This window comes from Rhea pennata, chromosome 3 (assembly GCF_028389875.1).
Source record: "Rhea pennata isolate bPtePen1 chromosome 3, bPtePen1.pri, whole genome shotgun sequence".
NCBI lineage: Eukaryota > Metazoa > Chordata > Aves > Rheiformes > Rheidae > Rhea > Rhea pennata.
The window spans coordinates 38,578,997-38,606,865 of record NC_084665.1 but is presented as its reverse complement, the minus strand read 5'-3'; the positions used below and the strand labels follow the sequence as shown (position 1 = coordinate 38,606,865).

At 38.8% G+C, this 27,869-nt stretch overlaps 2 long non-coding RNA genes across 2 annotated transcripts in view; both read right to left on the bottom strand.

Moving 5' to 3' along the window:
* Nucleotides 1-269: 269 nt before the first annotated feature.
* LOC134138440 (uncharacterized) lies at nucleotides 270-26,924 on the bottom strand. Its single transcript, XR_009957898.1, has 3 exons — nucleotides 26,777-26,924; nucleotides 3,918-4,038; nucleotides 270-1,090 (listed from the first exon to the last, which is right to left on the bottom strand). It is a non-coding gene; the product is annotated as an uncharacterized LOC134138440 (long non-coding RNA).
* A 287-nt stretch (nucleotides 26,925-27,211) lies between these two features.
* The window catches only part of LOC134138441 (uncharacterized), a 31,720-nt gene continuing 31,062 nt past the window's right edge, over nucleotides 27,212-27,869 (bottom strand). The window contains exon 3 of the long non-coding RNA XR_009957899.1: nucleotides 27,212-27,361. This is a non-coding gene — a long non-coding RNA (uncharacterized LOC134138441). The remainder of the gene's footprint in view (nucleotides 27,362-27,869) is intronic.

Here is a 27,869-nt window from a genome sequence, read left to right as displayed (position 1 = left end):
GGAGAAAATAGGAAAGACAACATATTTTGCAAATAATTTATGTTTTCCTCATGTTTTAGATTTTAAACTTCAAGATCAGATCATTTCTGGAGGATCTCAGGCCTTTTGGAAGATAAAACATTCAATTCTGGCCATGTTTCTTCTTTTCCTTTTTGTCCTCAAACATAAATTGTTATTTTCTTTTTCCCTTTTAGATATTTGTTGCTTTGTGGAATTGTGAAAGGAAAATATTTTAGGAATTGCATAGAACAATGACAATACTGTCAAACTACAAAAATCATAAACCAGCTTTAATACAGTCAAAGCATACAGATATTACATAAATGAAGCAAGATCTCCAGGTGCAGCCATGTAAAATACTCTATTCAGAATTTAAAACACTGAGGGTCTGATATGCCTTTTGCCTGCTGACTGTGCATTGATATGAACAACCAGGGTTACCTGGCACTGCACAAGACCTCCTGCCAGGCTGGAAGTGAGGTGGACCTCACCTGCCCAAAAGGGCTCAGGGGCAATAAACTGAAGAGTTTCCTTCCTGGCACTTATTTTCACTGATGCTCTTCAGCCTTTGGTTACATCCTGCATCCCTGTCTATTTCTCTTTTTAGATAGCACACCTTCAGTGGTGTTGTATTAGAAAACCCAATACCAGCAAAATTTGGAGAATGGACTACCACTCAGTACAGCCTCCCAGAAGCAAAAAAAAATGAGAGCACTTCAAGTCATAACCAAAGGCAAGTTAAGCAAACAAATTTTTGCCTCCCAGTGATACTTAAAACCATGCAGGCTAGGGAACTGAAGATCTGCTTCAGTGGGTGTTCTAAAAGACCAAAGAAGAGGTTCTTCTCAGAGCATTTATCCCCAAGCCCTTGATCCCCTTTGTCAGCCGGAGCAGTTCAGACTCCTTCACACACCATTGCAGCCACTCCAGTGAGACTCTGAAGGAACACAGACTGTCCCATTCCTTCTTACTTCTTACTGTAGGTAAGCATCCACACCCTTGGCTTGCTTTTCTGTAGTTGTGAGGTTACCCAGGGCTCCAGCTGTATATTTAGCATCAGTGTAGTTTTTCTTTGCTGCTTCACTGAGGCCTAATGGTTTAAAAAAAAATAAAAAAAAAGATTTCTGTTTTTCTCCTTAATAATTTGATTTCACTACTTGGAGGTAAGGCCAATAGCCATCTTCAGTTTTTCAGATGTGCTCTGCTTTTTGTTTTCCTAATGATGCACGCTTGAGTTGATTTTGTTTGCAGGTGTTTTGTCCGCATTGCCAATATATTTGTCATTAGCTTACCTCTTTGTAAGCACACAGAGACCCCATTACATTCATCTAAGATTTTTTTTCTAGAAAATTCAAGCACAGTGTGTGTAACTTTGAATTTTCACCTCAACAACAGCCCTTTTTTTTGTCAAAAAAAGCACATTTAATTTCAAATAACTTGGACTCTGCATGCTAACGTTACTTGCTTATGGCAAGACTTCACTGAGTCACTAGCATCTGAGAAGATTTTGAACCAGTGACTAACAAATTGAGAGCCCAAAGTATAGTTCTATAGACATAGATACATAAATTTAAGTAAATTAGGTGACAGAGAAGCACAATAAAACTTGTCTTTATAAACACAAGGGAATGCCTTATCAACGTATGACATATGCTTTCATTTTCTGAAAAACAATCTTACCTGGCATATTTCTAATACAATTCAAAAAGGTAAAGAGGTAAGATGGCAACAGCCGGTGTAAATAGGCACTGTATAGGATGTGTGGACTAACATGCACTATATTTTCCATGGTGCAGAATATGTTCTGTACCATGTTATGGTTACATACGTTAACAGTGTACAGCAGAAGACATAACCAAATAAATCAGTTCAGTGTGATATCAAAGATCTGCCATTTTTGGTCTGGAATATAAAAACAGTTGATATCATGTATTAAGGTTAAAAGGTGGACTTGTGCTCCCTGATCACTTGACCAACCTGTGACAGATCAATTGTTCATCTAGCCTAGAAGCCTAAAACACTGGTCTCTCTAAATTCATATTGTGCCCCTCTAATCCCTTCTTTGAATCAATAGAAATCTGTGATAATGTGGGAAAATAATGTTTACATAAGTAACGTTTGAACTTTGAATAAAAATAGTCTGTGATATATAATTCTAACAGTATAGCAAAAGCCTGAAGTATTTACCTGTTTGAATACTTAATTATTAAGAAGTGAAGTGTGGGCTTTCTAGTATTATTTCACCCTTTGAAAAGAAAAGCAAAGTCAACATAGCTACAGTGGGTAAGATGGCTGCTGATTGAAGCCTTGAATAAAATTCTACCTTTCTGATGAATTTGCTCCTAACCCTGGAGAACAAAAGTATTGTACTTACAATTGAGCAAAAGGGCTCATAGAACCTCTCAAACCTTTCAGAAATATCCCCAGAAACTGAGATATGAATACCTGTTTCTGTCCAGAAGCTAAAAGCTGCATTTTGCAGGGAAATTTTTAATAACTCATGTGACTCAGAATTTATACTAGCAAGTCTGAGGCAGCTGTGGAAAGCACTCTTGTACAGAACTGATCTAAGGCTAAAAACTATTGTAGACTAATTGCACTCAAAGGATTGATCCTTATAGTCTCAGGTGGACTCTACTCCCAGAGACTGATACGTGTCCCGCAACGAAGTGGGCATAAATTGAATGAGATTAATCAGCGCAGAACAGAACGCTCAGGGAGACTTCTGCGTAAAGGGGAATGTGCCCTTAAGGCTCTAATCCATCAGAGCTGAGTAAGTTTAAGAACCATGAAGAATGGCTAAAACTCTGTTGTAATAGTATTTTGGGGAAGGTATGGCTATGCTTGCCGAAGCTGTCTTTCCAGTACTTACTGTGTAATTTTAAGTTTGCTTATATGTTGCAGTAACATATGTATGACACCGTGGTTATTAGCAAAGAATTAAATTTGGGGCATTGAACGACGACGAAAAAGACCAATTGCTATGGCTACTTTTGAAGGCATCTATAAACTGTTTGTGGGGGACTAGATTTCATTACAGTCACCTCAGGAGACACTTGAGTGCCTGTGGCTTTGGAAATTTTGACCAAGCTCTGCCTCGCGGGTACATGGGACAATAATATATCCATGATCGTCCTTCCTTCTAGTGGCTGACCTATGCTGACAACAAAAGCCTGTCACTGACTGACAGCCAAAATGAGGTATCAATCACAATAAATTGAGCAGCTCCTCAATCTTCTCTTTTCTTACAGGAAAAATTAACATGAAATTACTAAAACTCCTCTGAGATGAATAGAATAGTTCCAATCTCATTAAAATTGTTCAGAAAATGGATTTTTTTTGCCATGCGACATTTTCATATGTCAATCCATTCCTCCAGCCATGTCGCCACGTGGCCTCCGAGAACGACTCTGCCAAATGTAGCCATGGAGCAGTTCTGAAGTACGTAACTCACTATTTCAGAGTGCTAGTTCTTTTTCTCAGGCAGATGATCCTTATACTATAAAAATCTACTCTTTCTGCCAACTAATGTAGGAAATCCGTTAGTTTGAGTTACAGGTGTCTGCACAGTAAAACTAGAAGTGGGGATCCAAACCTGGCTGATGACTCACTTGGAAAGCTGTTACAGCCACACATAACAGCACTTGTCAGAGTGGTCTTCCTTTTTCAAAAAGACTTAGGATTTTACATGCAAAAATGAAAACATGTTTTCCTTCATTTAGATTACTCGGCTCTATATTCACACTGCCACGTTTTTCATACGTAGCCAATTTTATGACTTTAAATTCAGAAGGTGAAAGAGTAAAAATTTATCCTTCAAGCCATCCCCCCACTCTTGCGATGAATATATATTAAATTAAAGTCAAATATAATTCTGATGGTGGATGTGCATTTGGACCATATCGTGATAATTATACCTGTGTATCTCTGCCACTCCGTTAGCTTCCAGCTTAGCCACACAGCTTCCATGGCTTTGCACAACTCCAATGACATAATAAATCATATTTCTAATGAGAGTTCAAAACTGCTTAACAGAATCTGCTGGGAGAAATAAGAAAATAATTCAAACTGGAATAATTCTGGAATAAAAGAGAATATTTCAATATGTATTGAAATATGACCTAAAAATGCCAGCAAAGCACTCTGCTTTTTCTATTATTTGCAATACAAGAAGTCTCTCTACTCTCTAGAGTAAAAGCAAGTTTTCACTCTCAGTAAAATCACAGCATGTGGATTTCTCAATGTGGTACATATTATGTTACAGAAACTCATTTTTTAAAACTGACAATTGTGGTGTCTATAAAACAAGAATAACATCCTAGAAATTTTCAAAATATCAAGATGTGTCATTTAAAGGTGAGGTCTCAAGAGAACTCATTAATCAATATTCAATTTTTCCAACCAAGGTCTTATCATTTTGTGTGTGCATGTGTGTTCTAAAATATTAGAAGAGGATGTTTGTTAATCAGTTTGCTTTTGCAGTACCTAGAGTTGAATCTCCTTTTTTTTTTCTCTCTGTGTATAAAGGCAGAGGCAAAATTGGAACATACCTCATTCATATTTTTGGTATATTTGTTTGCTACTGGATGTGTTTTGAGATTCTGGATTGATAGTAAGAGACTAGAAACAAATGTGTAACAACTGCAGAAGCTTCAATTTTCCAGTTGCTATTGTAAGGAAGACAATTGTCCTCTCTATATACAGTAACCCTGGAAGTGAGAGCTATATTAGCATCTCTACTCATGACTTTCATTATGCTTCGTGATGAATGAATGTTCAGAGCAACACTCCCAGCTGCTTGTTTGCTTTCCCTTGAAGATAGAAGGCGTGTTTGATACTGTTATGCTACCTTTGCAACATAGCTGAAAGCAAGTCCAAGAAGCAAGATAAATTAATTTTTAAAAGGTAGCACATTCCTTTATGTGACACACAAGAGATAGGTCACATGTCAGCTTAGAATGCTTTAGCTTATGAAAGCTGTCTTTCAGTTATAATAAGTAAGACTTTAACTGCAGAGACATGATAAAGAAGCAGAGGAGACCACAATGCCTCCTTGAAAACTTTTTAAATTGCAAGAGCTTCTAATTACAGTCCTGGGGTTTGACTTTTTTGTCACACATGTAGGTCATTTATGCTTGTGCAAAGCAGGTGTGGAACATTACCAAATCAGAGCCTACACCTGAACTCAAGGAGAGAAACAGTTAAAGAAAGTTGTGTGTTTGGTGATGTCCCAAAAATAAACCAAGTAATCATACCAAAAATGATCAGAGAATGGCACAGTCATCTTTCTTACCAAAATAAGTACTATTGGCTTACCAGTAATTTCAAAGTACTGATATAACATAAACATGATAATAAAAAACAAAAGAAATACAATATTCTGTACAGATTATCCAATTAATTTTATATTTTATGTCACTCATTCAAACAATGTGTCCTGCTTTTGCACAGATAAGCAGCAGTTTCAGGTGTACAAATAGCAACACTTTTTAAAGGAGCCTTATCCCTAAGGGCGAGCAGTCAATATACTTTGGACTAGCAGTCAACATATCCTTTTCAAGGCAGTTTGTTTTTCAAAAGGGCATCGTGTTGTGGTTATATGTTGAGATTATCACAGAGGAGCAGATTGCAAAGGCTTTTAGAAAATGTGAGTTTAAGAAATATAATCAGCATATACATTGTTTAATGTTCATTTAATAAAAATTTTTTGACGGAAGCATGCACTCCAAGATTCAACAAGAGATCTTTAAACATAATACTAAGAATCTGCATCCTTTGCTTAGGTAAATGAATGTTTGCTTAGCAAATTCTTTCTGTAGACAACAAAAAGCAACTACCCAGAAGCCAGCTGTGTACATGTTTATATCTCTAAAACAGCTGCTGCGTTTGAGCATGCCATGGAGAGAGAAAGAGTCTCCTCTTTTCCCACTGGCCACTATATTAAGTAGCTTGCTGTAATTGCTGCACAGCATTTGGCAGTTGCGAGCATGGTAACAGTTAGTGTTAGTAAAAGTAGAAGCTGTTCTCACAGTTGCGTGTCTCACAGTCGCATGTGTAAAACATATCACGTTTAGTGTAGACGAACTGGACATCAACAGTACGGATGATTTGAGATTGTGATAGAATAAATATGCTCAGCTAAGTGTGTATCCATGTGACCACATAGAGCGTACAAAGCTAAGTAGTTACGCAGCAAGAAAATGTACAATGATTTACTGATATCACTCTTTATTTATCTCCTGCTCTTTTAGAGCTTGGTGCTGCATGAGTAAAAATTAGTAACACTGAGGAACTGTCTAAATTGAAACATGAATGTCTTATTGCGTGAAAAAAAATGTGGCTCTATGTATGTTTAGATACATTTTTTTTTATCTTCATCTGTAGGGAGGGAATGAGTCAGAGTAACCAGGATACAGCTCTATCTGTACCTGTCTATTCCCAAAATATCACAACAAATATTTAAGGATCTTTTCAAGTGACGGAACTAAAGGTCAGGGTCATAGCAAAGGGCAGTTTGTGGAGGAGGGGATTAGCATTTCTCTAAGTGATTTCTTCTTCCATCTATTTTTTATATCCTCCACAAACAGGCCTCTCTAATTTCAAACACATTTTTTGAATTCTGCAAAGTCAGTTCTAAAAAGGTATCTTCCAAAATAAATGTTTTTCTTGGCTCATACATCAGCTATCCTATCTTTTCTTTTCCAGTATAGATATGGGTGGGAGAAGGCATATGTATGTGCATGTTATGTATACACACAAATAGCAGTGTAGTGTCTGTTTAGCATTCCTTATTCATACATTACTTATTCAAAGCTATAGAGTGGAGAGCTTTGCTACTGCTTTATGTCTATTTCATTAAAAAATAATTATTTAATAGATTGATTAGATTGGCATTTATCTGTTTTATCTGGCTAGTAGGCTAGTGCCAGAAGAAAGTTCCAGGTGCTCAGCTCTTTGAAAAACAGATCTTTATTTTGCATGTCCAAATAAAGGGCAATTCTCCAGCATCCACCCCACACACCAAATTCTTCTCCTTTAAGCAGCAGTAAACTGTGTGCTAGGTCATCTCTGAATTTATATAGACCGTATTCAGTTTTCATTTATTTTTAAAGATTGCTTTTGGATTAGAAACCAGTAAACAGCTTTGTGGAAGGGTGACCCCTCCACGGTCACCCTCTGTTTTGTTGCCACGCAGCAATAAGCAGTCATTTCAAAAAGCAAACTAAACCCAGTATTTCCTAAAGATTGCAATATAAAGTGCTCATTTCAATCTTTCTTCCCGCCTGTGTTTTGGCAAACAGTTTTCCAGGTTTCAAATGAAATTCTTCAGTAAATAGTAGGCTATCTCTCAAAATGTGTCGTCAAAACAAAAAATAAAAAGAACCTGATACTCAATAGCCTTTCAATTCAGGTCATCACCTATGATTTGCAAAATGAAGATAGACAAGGAAAACAAAAACACTGTGATCTGACAGCAGCTCACAGACACCTAATACAGGTATAATTTATTCCCATTCCAGCAGCTGCAGATGGCACCAAATTCTTCTCTCTTTATGTATGATATACAGCTCAGTAAAGGAACTTGACCTCCCTCCAGCCCCAGAAAGAGATAAAGGAAGATGCCAGCTCTGAATGTGTGAGAGGGAGAAAGATAATAGGCTGCTCATGCTTTTAAGGTAGCCAGTTAAACTAAAAAAGGAAGAAAGGGGAGATATTACTTAAGGAAAAACATGAAGGAAAGAGAGTGCTTTTACATAGTTTCTTTAATGCGTTGAGTAACCTGTTAGAAGACATACATGAATTTTACTGTTGGTCTCACTGCTTCTGTACTTCAGAGAGCCATTTGCCTAATGGGGGATTTCCCCTGTTCTAGTCTTCTTAGCTTGGGCATCACTGCAATACATGGCATTTTTCTAAATTATATTAATATTAAATAACTGATTAAATTGGATGACAAAATAAAAAACTGATTATAGGATCTCAAGAAACAGGTAAAGGAATAATGTTTGGGGGGTTGTGAGAGAGAGAAAGGATTATTGGGGCTGCCAGTATCATTAGGTAGTGTTGCTGTGTTATTATTAATTCAGATCCACTCTCATTATTATTTATTCACCTATGTCTAGTTTTCAGTAAGATAATAAAATGGATTAGTATATGACTCCTACATTTATTTTCCCCTCTGCTAGATCATGGTAGTAACCATGGTAGTAACCATGGAATGAACCAGGAGATTAAAGAAAAGAAAAGAAAAGAAAAGAAAAGAAAAGAAAAGAAAAGAAAAGAAAAGAAAAAGAAAAAGAAAAAAGAAAAAGAAACAGGTCACGAGAGTTCACCTTAGATTGCACCAGATATTGGTGGGTAGGTAAGAGTACACAATGATGCTGACCATGGGCCTCAGCACCGACCATGACTGCCCCTCTTGCCATCACTTGAGTGGTCCTGTAGTGGCAGCAGAATTCAACCCCCCATCCCTGTTTGGTGTCCACCTGCCAGGCGCTGCCAGGTGAGTCAACACGCTGGCACTGCTTCTGACAGCTCTTACCACTGCTGTCAGAGACCTGGCCCAAGTATGGCACTGGGCAGCTATCAAAATATGGGGGGCTTCAGCAGCACCTGCCTCAGCAAAGCACCACCCTTTGGCACGGGCAAAGCAGAAATATCCACCCCACACCTATGGTACAATGCTAGTGGTCATGCTCGTGTTTCTCTCTGGCTTTCCCCAATTTCTTCCCTTTTTTTTTCTCCATGTTATGCCCTTCTGGGACACAGCTTTGTCATGCAAGAGCATGCTTGGGAGGTGATACCATGCTGATCAGTGAGGCTGGGCTCGAGACGAGCTTAGACAGGAAAGCGGAGGCACAGGCCAAGAGTGAAAGGCCATTTTTTTGCTATGCCTTGGGTTACACCACTGCCTGAGTGCATACTTACACATAAACAAAGCCCGGACTTGAGAAAAAGCACAGGCTACAGATAGTTGATAATTAAGACATGTACAGCAACTCAAGAATTTGCTCCTGAATTCATGCAAAAAGATGTTTGTCTCAGCATACAGAAAATTGTGTAAGAGTTCTTGGAAAGGGCTAGGAGGGTAACTACAGGGATGGAAGTCAGTTCTGGAAATGACTTTCCATGCTGTTTGGCTGGCTTTGAAAGGATCTGATTATTTTAATACTGAAGGTATTAAACTGTTCTGTTAATTATGTGTTAAGGCAGTCATGGCTTTACCAGAGGTTCTAGGCAGATCAATGCTACCCCCACTGTGCACACAAAGTCTTGGATAGACATTGTTTAGCTCTTATTTAAAACAAGGAAAACATAGTGACTGCTTTCTAGAGCTAGGTGAATTATTAACATCAATTGTCCTCTTCTTGCACATGAATTTTTTGCCAGAAGGATGACTGTGGGACTGTGTCATTGCAAATATTGTGTAGCTTTTCATCCCCTTTTTCCTTGGTGTCATTGGCCTGTATCAATTCAGGTTACACAGTTTTCTATGGCCAGAAGATTTAGTCAAAGCTACTCACTTCTTCCGAAGAAGTGGCCTTTGTAGATGTGGTTAAACCAATCAAAAAAATAAAAATAAAAAGCCTGCTTATCAGTCACACAGGACGCTTTCCTCTGCTCCATTTAAAGATAGGCTAAATTTGGGCTTTGAGCCTGCACCAACACTAGTAATGATTTACTGAAGATACAAGTCTTCTATTGGTCCTCCTATGCTCCAAGAAGGAAAGAACAGTAAATTATTTGTAAAGCTGAGATGAAGGACTGGAGGCCATCAATAATCCTCTCACTACAGATGGTAGAGTAGAATCACATAGATATACAGAATGGAAAAGTAAGATGGATTTATACTTATTGGTCAAGTTCTTAGCAACTTTGAAGATCATTGATTCAATTCTATGTTCAAATGTGAAATCTTTCTATGCTAGTTCTTAGCTTAGTATTTTTTTAATTGTATTTACCATGGAATATTAGAGATAGATTCTTAACCAAAAGCTTTTTTAGAGAACAGTCTACAAGGCAGGTTTTCTCCTGTGCAAAGCTGCAGACTGGCCTATGGGAGAGCTGTGTTCTCATCCCAGGTATATCATTGCTTTGCTGGGTACCCATGGAGAAATCAATTTCATATTTTTTACCTCAGCTTCCCCCTCAGATATATATGGATGAAATCGTTAGATTGCTTTGGCAAGAACTTTGAAATCTTTGGGTGGAAAACATTATATAAGAACAGGGTAGCACCAGTAATTTATTTATTGTTCAGTTGTGTGGATACTGGTCCACTTTATCCACTGCTGCACCACAACAGTGATGATAAACATTATGCTCTTGGCATTTAAAGTACTTCTCTTGCATTCACTGCCCAAATTCTTATTCCAAGTCCCTTGTGGCCTGCAGCTGACAAGTGGAAGATCCATTACAAATTTCTGCCATGACTGAAGAGCTGGAACCTGCCTGCATAACTCCTGCCCACCCTAGTCCCTCACCAGCTTTGGCCCAGGTGCTTTCTTTCCCCTTCCCAAGATCCTTTAAGTGAAGTTAACTTCTTATTGAGAAGATTCCCTTGCAACACCAACTCATAAGAAGGGCAGCAATCCCCATGACACCACTTGCCCCCTGCAGGCTGAGATAAGGACCTTTCCTTCCAGCTTCTTCACACTCTCCATTGAGGGCTGCCACAGCTTGGAAAAAAAGACCCAATGGCAAAGCACTGATGCAGCAGGGTAACTGGCTGATAAGTGCATGACCAAGCTATTGATCATAAATTGGATGAATGATGTTTTGCACAGATGTCCAAGCAGCCACTGTATCAGACTTAGTTCCCTACTCCATGACAAAGGATTTTTAAAAGGAGCACTCTCCAACCCAGTAAGATTTACCACCATCATGTCAAGACAATGGTTTGTGTACCTGGCTAAAATTATCCATGTTTTCGATTCTGTGGGGCTGTATCGCTCATTAACATTGTGAGAAATCTTGCAGTTTTAGGATAGAATTGATCTCTATTAGCTGAAAATTAAATTTAAAAAAATACAGTTAGAGGCCTTGAAATTTCCAGGGAAAACAAAATTTTGAGGGCTCCTAATATATGTAATAATGGGTGACAATTTCACCAGAACGTTTTTCCCCAAAGTTTGGTCACCTACTTCAACTACTACTATTCATATGATACGGTTCAGTTCCTAAAAATTTTTTGTAGGATTAATTGAAGCTTCAATCCAAAATAAACCTTTCATCTAATTTTTATTAATTCTTAAGCCAGCTACAATCACTTCGCATAGTCATACCCTACATCACCACTGCCTTCAGAACTGCCAGGTTAGTAATGAAGTATATACATTGTTTTGACTGATAAGACATCACCACAACAGTTACTCCGGTGCTAGGTCTGTGTTGCCTTTTTTTTTTTTTTTTTTTTTTTTTTAAATAAAAGCAATTCTTTACCATAGCAACTTTTTTGGCTATCTATCCATTTCAATAGCTTGTGAGCAGCTAACACTTGGCAAGGCTGATCATCATCCTTGTGCCAAACTGAAAGGAACAGTAAGTGCAGTTCCAAAGTTAGAGGATGAAGTTGTTGCAGGTCTGTCAGAAAGTTCATATTCTTTAGTGTTCATATGGAACACTAAGAAGCTGGCTGCACCAAAATTTAGTAGTAAGTAGAGAGCAACTCCTCCCTAAGCCTTTTAATTTATGATAGGAAAGGAAGAGCTACAAGAACTAAAAACTTTTACAAAACCGATAAAGTAAAAAGTGTTCAGCTCAAACCACTATCAGACATAGAACAAAAGGTGCCAGAAGTCATGCTGAACCAACTTCTTCTAACACTACTTAAGTCACTGCCCGTTTGCTTCATTAGACATCATTTTTTTAAGAAAATGTGATAGTAAGCATCAACATTTTAAATAAAGGTTATTATTTTACCCATCCAATTATAACTCCTTATATAATTCTAACTCCAACTATCTTAATATTCTTATTCATATCTTTTTACAGAGATAGACTTCTTCAAAGTTAAACAACACAAGAAGCTTTGCCTGTTATTGAATGACTTAAACGGTTGATAAACTATTTATCAATTTATCCCATCACAATAAGAAACAGCACTGAGAGTTCCGATAAGCCATTTCCTACTTCTAAATCAGCACTTACAAAACAGTTTTCAATCAGTTTTGTAATAGGAATTTCAAATTTTCCTTTTTCTTTTTAGTCACAATCTCCATCATTAGTTTCTGATCACACATCAGCAACTTAAAGAAAAGGTTTTTTTCTGCAGCTGGTGGAACTGGATGAAACTACAAAAGAATGTAATATTTTAGTGTAGTCAAGAATCTGTAAAGATTATTAAAAGTGGAAAATTTTGAAGGAGGAATAGCTACAGTCTAACTATAATAAACAACATCACTATGTAAATATTAAAGCATCCCATAAATGCTGCAGCCGTAAGATGTTTTATTATTGGCTTATTCCCAATGATACCATTCATTCTCTAATTTTCCTGAGAAATACCATGTTGTTGTAGTTCTTCCAAGGCTGGGTTCTTAGTTTTGTTGCCAAAGATTTACATGCAGACATGAAGAGGAATGATGCAACAGTAGCACAGCCATAGTCAAAGGTATGGAGCAGTCACGTTCCTCCTTTTTGGAGCAATCTAGCTCCTATCACTTATATTCTCAGCTAGGGTATTTGTTCTCTCAAAAGCCATGTGAAACTACAGGACAACTCTTCCTCTGTGATGGCTCATTACTTCTCAGACTCAGTGCAGACTGACACCATGGCTCTTAGGCTCCTGGGCCAGCTCCAAGCACCTCTGGTTCCCCACAGGTTCCCCATTTATCTCTGCTCCTGATTGTCTAAAATAAGTCTCTGTTCTTTCCTGTAATTTATCAGTACATCCTTCATGAGTTCCCAATGCTTTCAACGGCAGCTTTCTAACACAGACTGTCTATCTGGTCTAGATACATTTCTGGCTTCACATTTACTCAGATCCCATCAAGGTTTGTGAGAAAGCTTCTGTGGGGCTTTTCCTAAAATTCTTCAGGTCTCATTCCTCCACTTCATTTTCCCATCAGAAAATGTAATCATAAATATGATCTATACTGATTAAATGATAGTTTTTCTTTTACGTAGTCTGTGAATTCACCTCTGCCACTTTTTTATGTTACTAACATGTGGCTGCCTATCCACTTCTCTTTGGAAGCCTTTACCCTCTCCCACTGATGAAATAGAAAAGACTTCTCCTCTCTCCTTCTGTCATAGAGAAAAACTTCTCAGTGCACATAGTTTAACCAAATTGGGATGAAGGTGGTTTATTGATTTATTAATGACATATAATTAACTGGCAATCAGTGTTCAGCTGACTATACATTCAGGATCAATATCAGTAATACAACAGATAAACCATAATACTATATACTTACATAGTGCTAATAAACACCTACAAATTTCTCAACTGCCTTCTGTTGACTAATCACAAGAAGGTTTCATCATCCCTATACATAGTAACATGTACCCACACACACGCTGGATGTGTGGGTTACAAGCACCCCCTCCTGGGAGTGTAGGTTCCTTCCCCTTCTGGCACACACTTCCTGGGGGGGATACGAGTATTTATTTGTACCCATGCCCTCCTGCTATTCATTAGTGCACACAACAGTGAAAAAGCACCTACAAGGCCACACATGCACAGCCTGGCTGTGAGCCACTACCTGTTGCACCCCTCACTGGCAACCCCTTGGCTGGTTGCAGGCTACCCACAGCATCCGAGGGGGAGGCTGTACTGTCTGGTTTGGATGGAGATTGTGCTGATGCTGACAGGGTAACTTCTGGCAGTGTCAAACCAGGTTGTGACAGCTGCTGTTTCCACTTGAAGGTCTCCCCCCATTATAAATGTTCATGCTTCTGTTATACTTCTTTTCAGAATTATAACTTCTTTTTTTCAAAAGTCTCTTTGTGATTTCCCAGTTGCTGTTCAATCCGGTCGATGATCATCTTCCTCTTTAACACAACGAGCTTTGGGCAAGCAACCTACCAGACGGTTTTGTGTACTTGATACATACACGTACTGTTTATACACATCCTTGCAGGTGTTGTTATCCAGACCGTTTGTCAAAGGTGGGCCATATGAACACTCCACACTCTTCTAGCAGTTTTTTTGTTAAAACCTCTACTAAAGCCTTCGTGCAGCTATGCATCTCATTTTGACTATTTTTTTTACTGGATACTTTTAATGCTTGAATATTTTACCAGATTCAGTCCTTCTATAGATGCCTCCTCTGCAGCCTAGCGAAATCAGCTTTTCTGTTTTTCTCTCAGTTCACAGGCTTCTGTTTTGTACCCTTCTCTCTGTAAATATGAGAGCTGGAGGGACAAACGCAACAGCTAATTTGGATGGCTGCAAAAAGAGAAACAGATTTCAATCTATAACCCCAAAACTCTGCATAAAGACCCAAATCCATTAAATCAGAAACCTGCTAGAAGAATTCAGTGCTTGTCGACATTCTCTTGAGTTGTTCCAAACTATGAATGTTAGGTGATTCATTTCAAACTGTTTTAGACAGCCCAAGGTTGTTTGGAGTTGTTTTTCTCAGAAAGACGATGGAAAATTTTAGAAGAAATACTGCCAGCAGCCTGATATATTTTTCATAGGCTGAGAAATACAAAACCTAGAGTAATCCTTTCCTTTTTTTGGTCAATCTTGTTTTTCTTTTCTTCTTTTTTTTTTTTTTTTTTTTTTTTTTTTTTTTTTTTTTTGCTTTTTTATCTTTTTCTTAATTTGTCCTTATTACTTGTTTCAAACACCTAGTTTCAAACACAGCCATTTGAACTTCATGTGATGGAACTGGTTACGTTTTATAAATGTCCTTTAATCAATCCAGAATTCCATCTCCATTCCAGCCTTTTCTTTGACCTGACATATTCTGCATCCTCAAAGAACAGCATCTCTCAGAAAAATCAAAGATATAGGCTTTGACTAAAAAAAAAAAGGGGGGGGGTATTATCTTTCCTTGCCTGTTTTGTTTTTTGGGGGCTGGAAAAAAAAATTATCTTAAATCTCAATCAAGCCATAATTTTATAAACAAGGAATGCCTTTCAGACTAACTAACTTTAATAATGAAAGATGCTCTGAATGGCAAATATTATTATTGGAAAATTCTTTGTGAATCTATAGAAAAGGACCCAAAGTTAGTTTTGTTCATAAACTGTAACGGTAATTACCTACACAATCTATATATACACCTATATAACTTTAGCAGGTATTTCTTTTTTTGCAGCATCTTCTGTCTGAAATATTTGCACTATAGTTCTGCATCTTGCCAATTCACCATCTAATTTCAAGTTCCCAAAGAAAACTTATCTTCTGTCCTGTATCTTACTTCCTCTATGTGTTGTCCTGAATGTCACGTGAAGCCTTGCCTAAGAAGTTTTTGGAATAAAGTTACTTCATTTACTTTGCCACCATCTCTTTCCAAATTTTACAGTTGTCTTCACGCTTTCACTATGTATGTCCTTTAAAACACAGCTACAGAGGAATCCATTACACCTTGCAGTTGGCAAAGAGAGACAATATCCTATCAGATAATCATTCCTGGAGAGAAAGCACAAATAATCCTGATTTCTTAAGATTCACTAGCTGTCTCCATGTAAAACCAAGAAGGAAGGGACAGAGCGCACCCTCAGCGAGTCTGCTGATGATACAAAACCAGGAGGAGTGGCTGATACACCAGAGGGCTGTGCTGCCTTTCAGAGAGACCTGGAAACGCTGGAGAATTTAGTGGAGAGGAACCTCATAAAGCTCAACAAAGACAAGTGCAGGGTCCTGTATCTAGGGAGGAATAACCCCATGAACCAGTACAGGTGGAGGGCTGACCTGCTGAAAAGCAGCTCTGCAGAGAAGGACCTTGGAGATCTGGCGTACAAGTTAACCATGAGCTAGCAACATGCCCTTGTGGCCAACAAGGCCAATGGTATCCTGGGGTGCATTAGAAAAAGAGTCAGCAGGTTGAGGAAGGTGATCTTCCCTCTCTGCTCAGCCCTAGTGAGGCCACAGCTGCAGTACTGTGTCCAGTTTTGGGCTCCCCGGTACTGGTGAGACAGGGAACTACTGGAGAGAGTCCAGCTATGAGGAAAGGCTGTGAGAGCTGGGCCTGTTTAGCCTGGAGAAGAGAAGACTGAGAGGGGATCTTACCAATGTATATAAATACCTTAGGAGAGGATGTCAAGAGGATGGGGCCAGACTATTTTCAGTGGTGCCCGGCAACAAGACTAGAAGCAACAGGCATAAACCAAAACACAGGAAGTTCCACCTGAATATGAGGAAAAATTTCACTACTGTGAGGGTGATAGGGCCCTGGCAGAGGTTGTGGAGTCTCCTTCTCTGGAGATATTCAAAACCTGCCTGGATGTGATCAAGTACAACATATTCTAGGTGGCCTGCCTTGAGCAGGGAGGTTGGACTAGATGATCTCCAGAGGTCCCTTCCAACCTCAATCATTCTGTGATTTTGTGAAAATTCCTGTGAATAGTACTATTGGATTAACTATGTTTTTTCTCCAGTCTGTTTCTCATTTTATTGTTTGATTTTACTGTTCTTCTTCTGCACTTCTACTGAGAGCTCTATGTAATTTAGATTTATCCTAATGCTCCTTTGCTGTATTGTACAGTATCACCTGCACTGAAAAAAAAAAAAAAAAAAAAAAAAAAAAAGATTTTTTTACATCATTCTCATGTTCACAATTATAATTTCCTTTATTCTGAAATTAACTTTTTCTCTCGATGCCATTGAGATGATCCACAGCAAGATTACCCCACTACAATAGAGCAGACAGACAACTCACTGCCCCAGAAAGATTCCACAGACCTTCACCATAGTCGTCTAGTGCAGACAGAGAGATGCTCCACCACCAGCTTCCAGCTCACCTAGGAACCCTAGCTTCTAGGGATAACCTGGAAACTGTCAACTTTCCAAGAAGCAGTTTTGTTTATCAGAATATGACCCTAGGAGTCAGATATAGGGTGAAAATTGCAAAGTTGATCTAAATGTGTAAACCCAAAATTCAAAAGAAGTCCAGAGTTTTAGTCTTTCTGTTCACGCAGTATATTTCCTAAGACACTACTTCTTCCGCTTATCCCTTCACAGACTTATCAATGCCCACCACCACTTTAAATCTTCACAAGAAACACAGTTTTTCTCCTTTCAGGCTTCCTATTGTCCCACTGAACCATGGGAATTACCCTTAGATTCAGAAAACATTCTACTGTAAATAGACATCTCCCAGAAATGATACCTCATTTGGTATCTGATCTCCTAGTTTCTTTGAATGGGAAGATTTTATTCACCATCTATTCAGTGCTACTTTCTCTGCTCCAACATATGCAAACATCTTTATGGCAAAATAAATGGCAGTGATCTTTCCAAATACTGCTCACAAAACAAACTCTATTCAGTTCATAGGTTGAAATTAGATACTTTACACAGTAAAATTTTAAGTGTTTGTGGGCTCTTCTTACAGTCTTCTTATTTTAGTGCAAAGAAAAGCAGCTGAGAACAATAATTGAACAGAGAGCTGCAAAGCACAACAGATTAATATAAAATGATAAGAACTAAACAATTCAGCTTCTGTAACAGTAAACATGACTCTATCCTATAAAAATTCTTTGAAAGAATTAATACCATGACAGATAAAAGTAAACTGATGGATACAATTAATTTGTTCTTTCCAAAGGCTTTTTAAAACCAAATCTCGTAGAAGAGGCTCTTAAAAATACTTGGAAATCATAGACACCTAAGGATGCACCCACATTACAGTTTTAATTCAAATCACCCTCATTCTCAGTGCTTTGGAGCAATGTCAGAGTCCACAAATAAGTTTTCTTTCAGATAGAACTAAAGTAGACATTGCAGGCCAAAGCAGACCTGTGACACTTCAAATACTACCAGGTATTAAGTCTCCAAAATCAGAATAGATCTAATTCAGCAAAAAATCCTCCAAATGCAGGAAGAATGTACAACAGGAACTCAGCACTTACTGTTATGGTCTGTAGACTCACTCCCGTTAAGTTGCATTGCTTGCTGGTATAGACGTAGCCTGGGGTTCACATTCACCGGATAATAGTTACTATACCTCCATCTATCATAAGCTAGAATGCACCTTTAGGGCAGTAAAAATTAGCCTCATGTGACCAATCATCTGCCTCCGAGGTGGTAAAACAAAATCCCTCCAAGCAATTTATTATGCAAGGAGAACTCTAAGGTGCTAGGAAGCTTACTGTAAAGAAGCTCCTGGTGGCAAAAAACTAAGACAGCTCAGCACATCACCTGAGTGAAAGGGTAGAAGAGGTAAGGGGCAGTGAATAGGACGGCGGGGCTGGGAAGATTTGGGGAAGCCTTGGAGGAGGAAGGTAAGTAGGTCAAGCTGAGATGGGTCAGCAGAGCTTTTTTCAGATGTCTGTGAAAAAGAGATCAGGGCTGCCCATCACTTGGCAAACCCTCACCCCTTCTTTGGTGGCAACAGCAGAGGAGGAGGAGGCAAGAATTTGCTCTTTACGGAGTACGCACTCCTCTTACAAACAACCCTTGTGTCCTTTGGCATAGGCAAAGCTGTTGGCTCCGCTACTCTGGCTTTGCCTGTGCAGCAAGTTGGCTCTGTCTGTCTTGCATGATATCACTGAAAAAAATGAGGAGCTTTACTGGTGTATTAGCTTGCAAACTGCCTTGCCAGCTTCAGTGACTGAGATAGGCTCTGATGCTGCTCTGATGCTGCCTGTTGTAATTCCTTTATGCCTGTAAGCATATCCTCTACAGTTTGTTTTGCTCATGTTTTGACCAATCTAATTCCAAATATCATGAATGACAATTCTATCCTGAGATAGTTCACTGTGGCCATTCCTAGCAGTTAGCCTATATGTTGAAGGCTGAGAAAAAGGTAGATATGTTCATCAAAGTCACTGAGGTGCCACCAGGTTCACACCAAGTGAGGACAGGTTCTTGTTCTCATTCTTTTATTGACACCTTCTGTATGTTGTTTAATCGTTTTCCTTGTATTTCTTTGGCACTTAAATTTATACTCTTAAAATATGTTTCCCTTTAGTCATTCTCAGCAAAACAACACCTTCTAAGATTGTAATATTCTCTCAAATATTTCCCAAATATTTTTCTGTTCTTTGGGTGTACTCTAAGTGGTAAATCACCTCTGGCCAGCAATCTAAAAAATGGACATAGAATTCCAGGTACTATTTGCATTGGCACTTTTACACAGCTCTCTCCTTCCTCTCTGATACAGCTTTTCTGTGTGCAGCATCAAATTACAATGCCCTTTTACTACTGCCATATTGCTTTGCAGTCATATGAATTTGCCATTTAGCTCTTTTTCAGTATTCCCTCAGAGGTTAGTATTAATAATAATCATCATTCTTTTCAATATTAACTCTCCATAACAGACTTCATCAACTTCCTACATATATAATGGTTCTTTGGATCCCAGCCTCATGACTCTATACTTATTCATAGAAAATGTTTTACATAATCTCAGCATAATCTCCCATTGCTTAGAGAGAGAAACAACAGTTGAAACAGTTTTGCAAAAAACCAAGGGATTTAACTTGTTTTGACTCATACGGTCAAGAACCTTGTCTGAATGGCCCATGGCAGCATCTTCTGCCTGTTTTCTGAGGTCTGTGGTGACTCAATTATTTTTTATTAAATATCTGGAAAAGCAACACTTAGTTCCAGCAGTAGTGATCTCAGTAGCATTGCTTCAGCAGAAAGGCAAAACTTGCACCTAGTGCTCCATGTTATGTTAGCACGTGCTCTCTCTCTCTCTCTCTCTCTCACTTCCTCTCTGATGTTAATGTCTTATCTTGCTGCCTTCATACTAAAGAAGCATAGCCAATTGCAAGACATCTTGCTTTAATCTGAAAAAGCACATCTGGCTGCTGTCCAGGCTTTCTCATTTTAACTTACCTAGAACATCTTTTTAAGCAGGAACCACTTATATTTGCTGGTAGACAACCTAGTAATTTCACTCTCCACAGGAGTCTTTGGACATATATATTAATGGTATAAGCATGGAAAAAGATATTCTGAATGGGAAACCTATTGTTTATGAAAGCAATGTTTGACAGTTCAGCTAAAATGGTCCTTAAATGGAAAAAGAAATGCTGGAGCAATGAAGACATTGAACACACATTCTAATCAACCTAAAAAAAAAAAAAGAAGAAGAAGATTGTTATTGCTGTCACAAAAAAGACATAGTAGGGTGGAATTTAGTTTCATTGTCCAGCATGTTAAATCATAACTAGGTATGTGTGGTTTAATATAGCAGAGTGATTCCCTGATTTGTTTTTAATAGCTAGCACGGAGAGACTGCATTTTCAGCATGAGTTATTTTTATTTTAGGTGAAAGGAAGAAAATGGGAACAACAGTAAAGTCTTCATGAGAAAATACGCTTCTGTATCAGATCACACTGACTGCAAAATGGCAGCTGCCTTTACATATAACTAGTTTCAAGAAACTTCAAGATGTCCAGAAAAAAAAAAAGTAACTGTCTAAGACCCTAGATCAAGAAAGAATTAAAGCATGGATCAAACTTTGATTGGACTTAAATACATGCCTTGTTGTAGCATACACTTAAAAGCCTTTCTGAATCAGGATTTATTTTTTATCTCTCTCTCTCTATATATATATATATGCACACACATACATACACACACATATATTTAATCTCTGCTCATTGTAATAGATTCATGAGTAAGAGAACCGTATGTAACATATTCCTCCTCCTAAATATTTATAAGTGTTATTCTGTTGAACTTTTTTGTATTTGCCCTGTGGCTGAAAGTAGCTAGTTAGAAAGGGCATTTGGCATTTGTTCATTCACAGCTCTTCATCTGTATTAAAAGATTCACATTGTACTGTAACATTTTCATTTACATCCCCTTCAGGCCAATAACAAGGATAATCATTTTCCTCCCTAGTAACTGCATGGCCATCAGCTTTAATTTCAGTGCACTTTTCTCCTTCTGAACTTTTTTGTCTGGTAACAGCTGGTCAATATAATTCTTCATTATGCCCTTTTTCTAAAGCAGCTATTCCATGCCCCCAATAATATACCTTCTTGCAACACCTTTGTCCTAATTGTTTCATTCCTTATAATTTTATGCATATACTACTAATGGATGCAGAATGGCTGGGAGGCATATATTATAGATTCTATTTCCTCCACAGTGTTCTTCCAGTTCCTGTGCAAAATAAATCATATCTATAATAAATCATAATGTTCAGAAATACCTCACTTAAAGTTACTAGGATGCTGGACTGTGAAACAGAGTATTTGCAAATAAAGTTCTACTTCATTTTCCCCACTGTGCTTTCAAATATGTGTACAAAAGCCTTCTGTTTTTCCATTTGATTCCAAGTGATGAGCAGCAGTCTAGCATGCATTAGTGAATGTATCTAAAACTGTTTCAAAACAATTGCAGATTATTATCAAACTTCTTTAGATGACAGAGAAACAACAGATAAACTCCATGATGTTTTGATATTATTGGCAGTCAGCTTAGCTGTGTACTGCTTTGAATACCTGGGAGAAGCACCAGCTAAATCAAACTACCTGATTGATTAATCATTTCTGCAAAATTCAAATGTAATTTCTATCTATCTCAGCTATATCCTGTGATGACATGAAGAATCTGAGTCCCATTCATTTTATATCATTTGCCACTCAAAGCAATTATGAAAGATACAACCACTTCCTCAAGAAGCAGCATATTTTCTGAGGCCTTGTTTTCAAAATAGTATTTAATCAAAGTAATTCTGCATACTAACTTTCAATTCATTCTCTTCTTTGCTCTAGCAGTGTATTAACTGATCCAGTTCTGAACACATCTCCTCTGGTAAATCTAGTTAACAAAACATTAGGTTGTTGTGACATTCTTAAACAACAGAAGCACTATTAAAAGGACCTGTTAACATGTTTCAGAGTGTACTAAATATTATCATCTTCTTTGCCTGTGGATTAGACCTTTTTCTTGTTCATAACAAGTTAGTAGTGATCCTTAAATTAAGGCAAACAAACAAGATTTCCATGAATGTGATGAAAGGCTGACCCATAGCCTAATCTGAGGTTGAATGCTATCATTGCTGAAATCTCTGGCAGAGAAGGAAACAGTATTTTATAATCATGAAAAAAGTAACAAAATTATAGTGGCAAAAATTATGCTACAAATATGATTTAGGAATTTTGGTTCCAGTTCAGCAAAGCTCTTCAGCACATGCTTAATTTTAAGCACTTTGACAGAATATTCACTTAAAAATATACAAATGCTTGGTTGCTTTTCTAAATCAGGGTCACAATTAAGATGCTCTTAATCACCACTTTTATTCAGTGAAGAAAAATATTTTTAAGACCAAAATAAATACAGATTATACTTAGAATACTAACACTAATTCAGAAATGGAGAAAGGGCTTGGTGAAAAAAAGAGCACAGAACCTGAAAATATTTAGAAATACCTGTGAATAATTATCTTTAAAATATTATAATAAATAGCTTAAAAAGAAGGTAAACCTACCTGCCCCTCAAGTTAGACATCATTAGTGTAACTGACTAATTTTCTAACTGTACCTTCCTTAAAAAGAATCTTAAGGCAGAAGATCTGAAGGTGGAGAGTATGAGTTCTCTGAATCATTTCAAGGGAGGCTCTCTATGAATACAGAGCAGCACAGAATGAAGCACAGAAACATTCGCATCAGCAGCTGACAAATGTGTACCATTGGTGGACTGAAGAAAGCTGCTGTGACGAGACAAAAGAACAAGGATCAATGAAGGACATTGAAGGTGAGGACAAAAAATACACCGACTCAGTAAGACAAGGATTCAAAGGAAGTATTCAGTTTAGGTAGGAAGCTAAGATGATATCTGCAACGTGATTGTAAGTGAACTGTAGGATTTCAGGCTGAAGGTCCTGCAAGTCTTTTCCAAGCCTAATGAGTGTGTTGGGCTTTCTTCTTCCTCTGTGCCAGTGACAATTTGTATTTCCTCTTCGCTGTGTATAAACATGTCAAGAAGCAATGCAAAAAAGAGCACTAATCTTAGCACAGTTTTGTTTCATATGTCCACAAAGGTAGACGACAGCTAAGAAATCTGTCAGGGCCATGAACGCACCGAGCAGTTGTGCAACCTCTTCCCTGCCCTGCTCCTCAGTGTTTGGCTGCCTGTGCTTAAGACCAGCTTAGATACAGTGCTGCAGCGTCACCTTGCACCAGACTGCTGGGAAAGTGCTGAGAGAGGTCTCCTTGGGGGACTCCAAACATTGCCTTCAAAGCTGCATTTAAGCTTCGGTCCTCGATCTTGGTTGTTGACTGAGCAGTATTGTATGTATAGTTGTGCCTAGTTGTGCGCCTCACTGATCATGCGCTTGCCTTGCTGGCTTGATCTCTGACACAGCCCTGTTGCTGCAGACTTTTCTGGTGGTCATTCCAAATTACTCACACTGAACCTGCTCTCCTCTTGTTGCTTATGTACTGTGGGTGAAGACACTGCCCTTGCCAGCCTTTTTTATGCTTACCAAAAAAGGGTAAGCTCCTTTTCTACTTATCCTTATGGAGTGGCCCATTCTTGCTGCTCCCTGAAAGTGTGTGAAGCAATCACTGGGGCAGGAAGTAGATCGGAGAACAGCTGTGGCCAGAACCATTGAAGCACTGGGATGTCAAAAGGAGACATTATAACACCTAAGGGCTACAGTTTACTGCCTCTGCAAGCGAAGCCTAGACTTCCGGTCTCCTGATCAAATGGTGTGCATTTCTGTTACACAGAAATGTAATTGAAAATGAGATCCAGTGGAGTCAATACATCAACTGGAGAACAACTTAGCTTGACAAAAAAGAACCATGAATGACGTGAGATAGGCTAGAATTGTTTCTCTTCTCCTATTTGGAAGAGAGGTACTATGGCAGGCCTGCAGGGAGGCACCTCTCTTTACATATGGAGATCCCCAAATCCTCTTCTCAAAACTAGGCTTTTAGAAGCCTAAAAGCATCTCTACACATCCTCTTACATGCTTTCAGGATGCATCTCTGGATTTGGTAGCAAGATAAGTAGAACGGTCAGGCTGAGGGCTCATCTCAGCACAAGTAGAGAATTAGCCTTGTGGTTAATCTGAATCCCTCCAAATGATTCTCAAAGCATTCTTATCAGGGGAGAACGACGTGGCAAGACAGAAGGCTAGAGGTGATGCCTCTTGAAGTCGAGGATAAGGCAGTCCAAGGAAACAAGGACTCCTAAGTTTCGGTCTCTGGATGTGTTTTATCTGTCTGGTCCAAAGCATAAGCTTTTTTTACACTCATTGGTAGAATAATAGTTGCATGGTAGACACAATACCTAGTTGGATAATAACCCACTCAGATTTAAGAACTACTGGATAGCTGTCTTTTAACTACTCTCATCTCTGACATCTTTAATTCTTGCATCAAATCAGCTTATATTGCAATCTCTTTTAAGCCAAAACCTCCTTTTAGCCAACTATCAGCTGCATAAGCTTTCGAAAAATGTCTCCAAAGTTTGTTCTACAAAAAAAAAAAAAGTAATGTGTTTGGTAAGATATATTCTTTATAAGCTTGCTTTGATTCTCAGTTTATGGATCTGTTCTCTTCTAGAAATATAGGATACATCTGCTCGCGCAGTTGTAAAGGGCTTCTATGTGATGATTCATTCACATATATGCCTGTCCTGCATACAAACTGTCTTGCAGAGCTGTATCAAAAATTGGTTTAACATTTCAGATCAACAGCCACAAGTTCGGGACTGACTGTGAGCTCCTTGATACTTTGTACTGTGTAATTTTTGCTGTTTGAAAGTAAATTTCTGAACTATTATCCCTGATATATTCTGGCCTTCCTCTTGGCATTTCCAAATATAGTAATAGTACTATGCCAGGACTTTTTTTCCCCCTTACTTATTCAAATTCTTGTCAAAGTACAACTCTGAATTTCGTTCTGTGATAAAATCCTGTGTGCGCGCCAATTCGTGATCAAAAATCTGCAACACTTGTACAAATCTTTACAATGATTTCAGGAGCTCTGTATTAAGTTTTAAGTAACATAGCTAGGGATTTCTCCTGTTCCCACAAATCTGGCACTCTACCTTACTAAGCTTTTGCTCTGTATCTTTCTTGTTAATTTTAGTATTTTTATTTGATTTTGAAAATATCACTTCTCTTTTCCATCTCTGCCAAGAATGGCTGCAGCATCCCAATTAATTTTAAACATATTTTTAAACCCAAGATGAATGCAGACAGACTGTAACAGGCAGCTGTGGAACTCCTGTTGATGCACCACTTTTGACTTTGTACTCTGAAACACTTTTGTGGGTAGCATCTGACTGAGTTGCATAGGTGCTTTCCACCTCAGCTACTTTTCTGGAACAGTTTGTTTTGGCTGATAACATCTTTGTTTTTAGAAAAACAGGAACAGAAAAGAGTGAAAACACATACTGAAGTACGTAAAATTGTCATATTTAAGCCCACAAATTGGCTTCAAATTATTAAGAGGTGAGAAAATTATTTCTCCAAGAAGTAAAATGAGGGTTGTCACTGCATTCTGAGCATTGGACTATCCTTGGTCCAGGTGGAAAAAAACAGGATCATGTTAGATGGATTAGTCAAAAAAAAATTCATTGAAGTGGTTGAGAGAATGGCTAAAAGCCTTCCATGTTTACTACAGACTTAAGAGGAAGGAAAAACTGAGATGGATCAGGAAACCTGGAGGAAAATTGACACAATGCATAGTTATTTCAGGTGCGATTCACACAAGTTTGCTCTCTGCTTCTGTGTTGAACCATATGAAATACGGGCAGTGTACTGGGTTTTGTTGCAGACTGCTCTCAAAACTCCTTCAAGGATTAAAATTAAACAGCATAGAGAGTAAAGCAGAGTATTTTCACAGGCAGAAAACATGTAGCATTAGTTTTTTCAAAAGCAAATAAACCGCAGGTTATTTTGTTTCCCAGGTCTTAGAGGCAAAGCAATAAAGGAAAGATTTGTTCTTAGTTTCAGTTACTTATAGTTGACTGCATCCTAAAACTTCAGCCTTGTCTGCAACAGAATTACAACTACCAATTTTCATTTTGAACCTACTAATATAGATATAAAACATTTATGCATTTCATCTGCTGGGTATGTCATGTAGCTGTGCTGTCAGTTTTGTGGTTGGGATTAATGTGGGACACCTCCATAAATAGCACTGAATTCTCATTCACACAAAGCTGTTTGCAGCTTACTATTAATACTTGAGCAAACCACATTTTACATCTATTTATCACAGCAAGGTTCACCCAGAAATTGCAGGTTTCGGTAAAAATAATTTTTACCAGTAACACAGACATAGGATGCCCTTCACTAGTCTCAAAATACCTTGTTTTCCTGGATCATGTCCATAGCCTGTATGTCAATGGTAGCTGCAGCATAGTGACTCAGTCAGATTCAAGATGCAAACTGAGAATTTTAACATAAATATTCTTGCTGAATCTAAAATTGCTTAATTTTCATATAAACTTGTGGAGACTGGGTTTAAGTAGTAGCCTGCTCTAATTATTTTAACAACACTCTGCTCTCAAAAGCACCACTGAGGAAAGCAAATTTTAAAACCAAGGTCTACCCCGCGTGTCAACAGACTTTGCTACGAAAAGAGGCTAGAAATAAACGAGCGTAGCTGGTGGAAAAATCCTAAACTTGGCAGAGACACCAGCTCATGGTTCTCAGCTTTCCAACCCAGCAAAACAAACCTCTGATAGCATTTCGGCGGGCGGAGAGAAAGACCTTGTTCAAAGCGGAGCGGCGTCTTTCCCAAGGTCAGCTATTTGAAGTACAATAAACAGGAAAACATGGTGGTGGCGGCTGCCTCCTCCCTAGAAATCCCGGGCAGTCGCCATGGTAACACCGCCCGCGCGCCCCCGGGCGTCACGTGCCCCGGCCACGGCCGTTGGGCTCGGGGGAGGGACGCGGGGGGGGGGGGGGAGGCGCCACCTGGTGGCCACGGGCGGGGCGGGCTCGGCTCGGAGGCGCCGTCGCCTGAGGGACCGCAGCCGTCGCCTGAGGGACCGCAGCCGCCGCCGAGCTCTGGGCTGCGGCGGCGGCTGAAATCCCGCAGAAACCGTGGCGGAGCAGGAAGGAGCCTGCTACTATAGGTGGTGAAAGCGATGTACAAACCGCGTGAGCGACCCCAGGCCGGCGGCCGGGCGGTCTCGGGGAGAGCTGGTCCCTCATGGCTCCCGCCGCCCTCAGTATCCCTTCAGTCGTTGTCTCCACTGCGCCTCTTTCTCCTCTGCGTCTTCTTCTCCATATGAAGATAGTGGTTTTAGATGAATTTCCTCAAGTGCAGTAGTTGGCAGGAGTCAGAGAAGACGAAAATTCAACAGTCTAGTTAAATAACTTGATGACACATACTTCTCACTGCAGTAGATCTATTGCACTAAAAATTGTGGGTTTATCACCTGCTACAAACCATATGCAGTGTGCCTTACTCCAGTACGGGTTGTATAAAGAAATCTTGTTGATGGCTAGTGTGCCACACAAATAACACTGACTTTCCTGGCCTGTGACCTCAAATCACAAAGGCTTTCTACATATACCAATTATTTGCCTTTGCAACCAGGAAAGCCCCTATGTGCTGTTATTTGAATATATACTCGAACCCAAATGTGAGTTATTATATAGCAAGAACAATATTGCATTTCCAGACAACTGGGAAAAGCAGAGTATTTAAATGTACTTGCTTCAAAGAACCCTGCTTCATATTCTGAACAGACCATTTCAACAATACTAAACCATTAATTTTAGCATTAAAATAGCAAGAATATATTTTAAAACAACTATTTA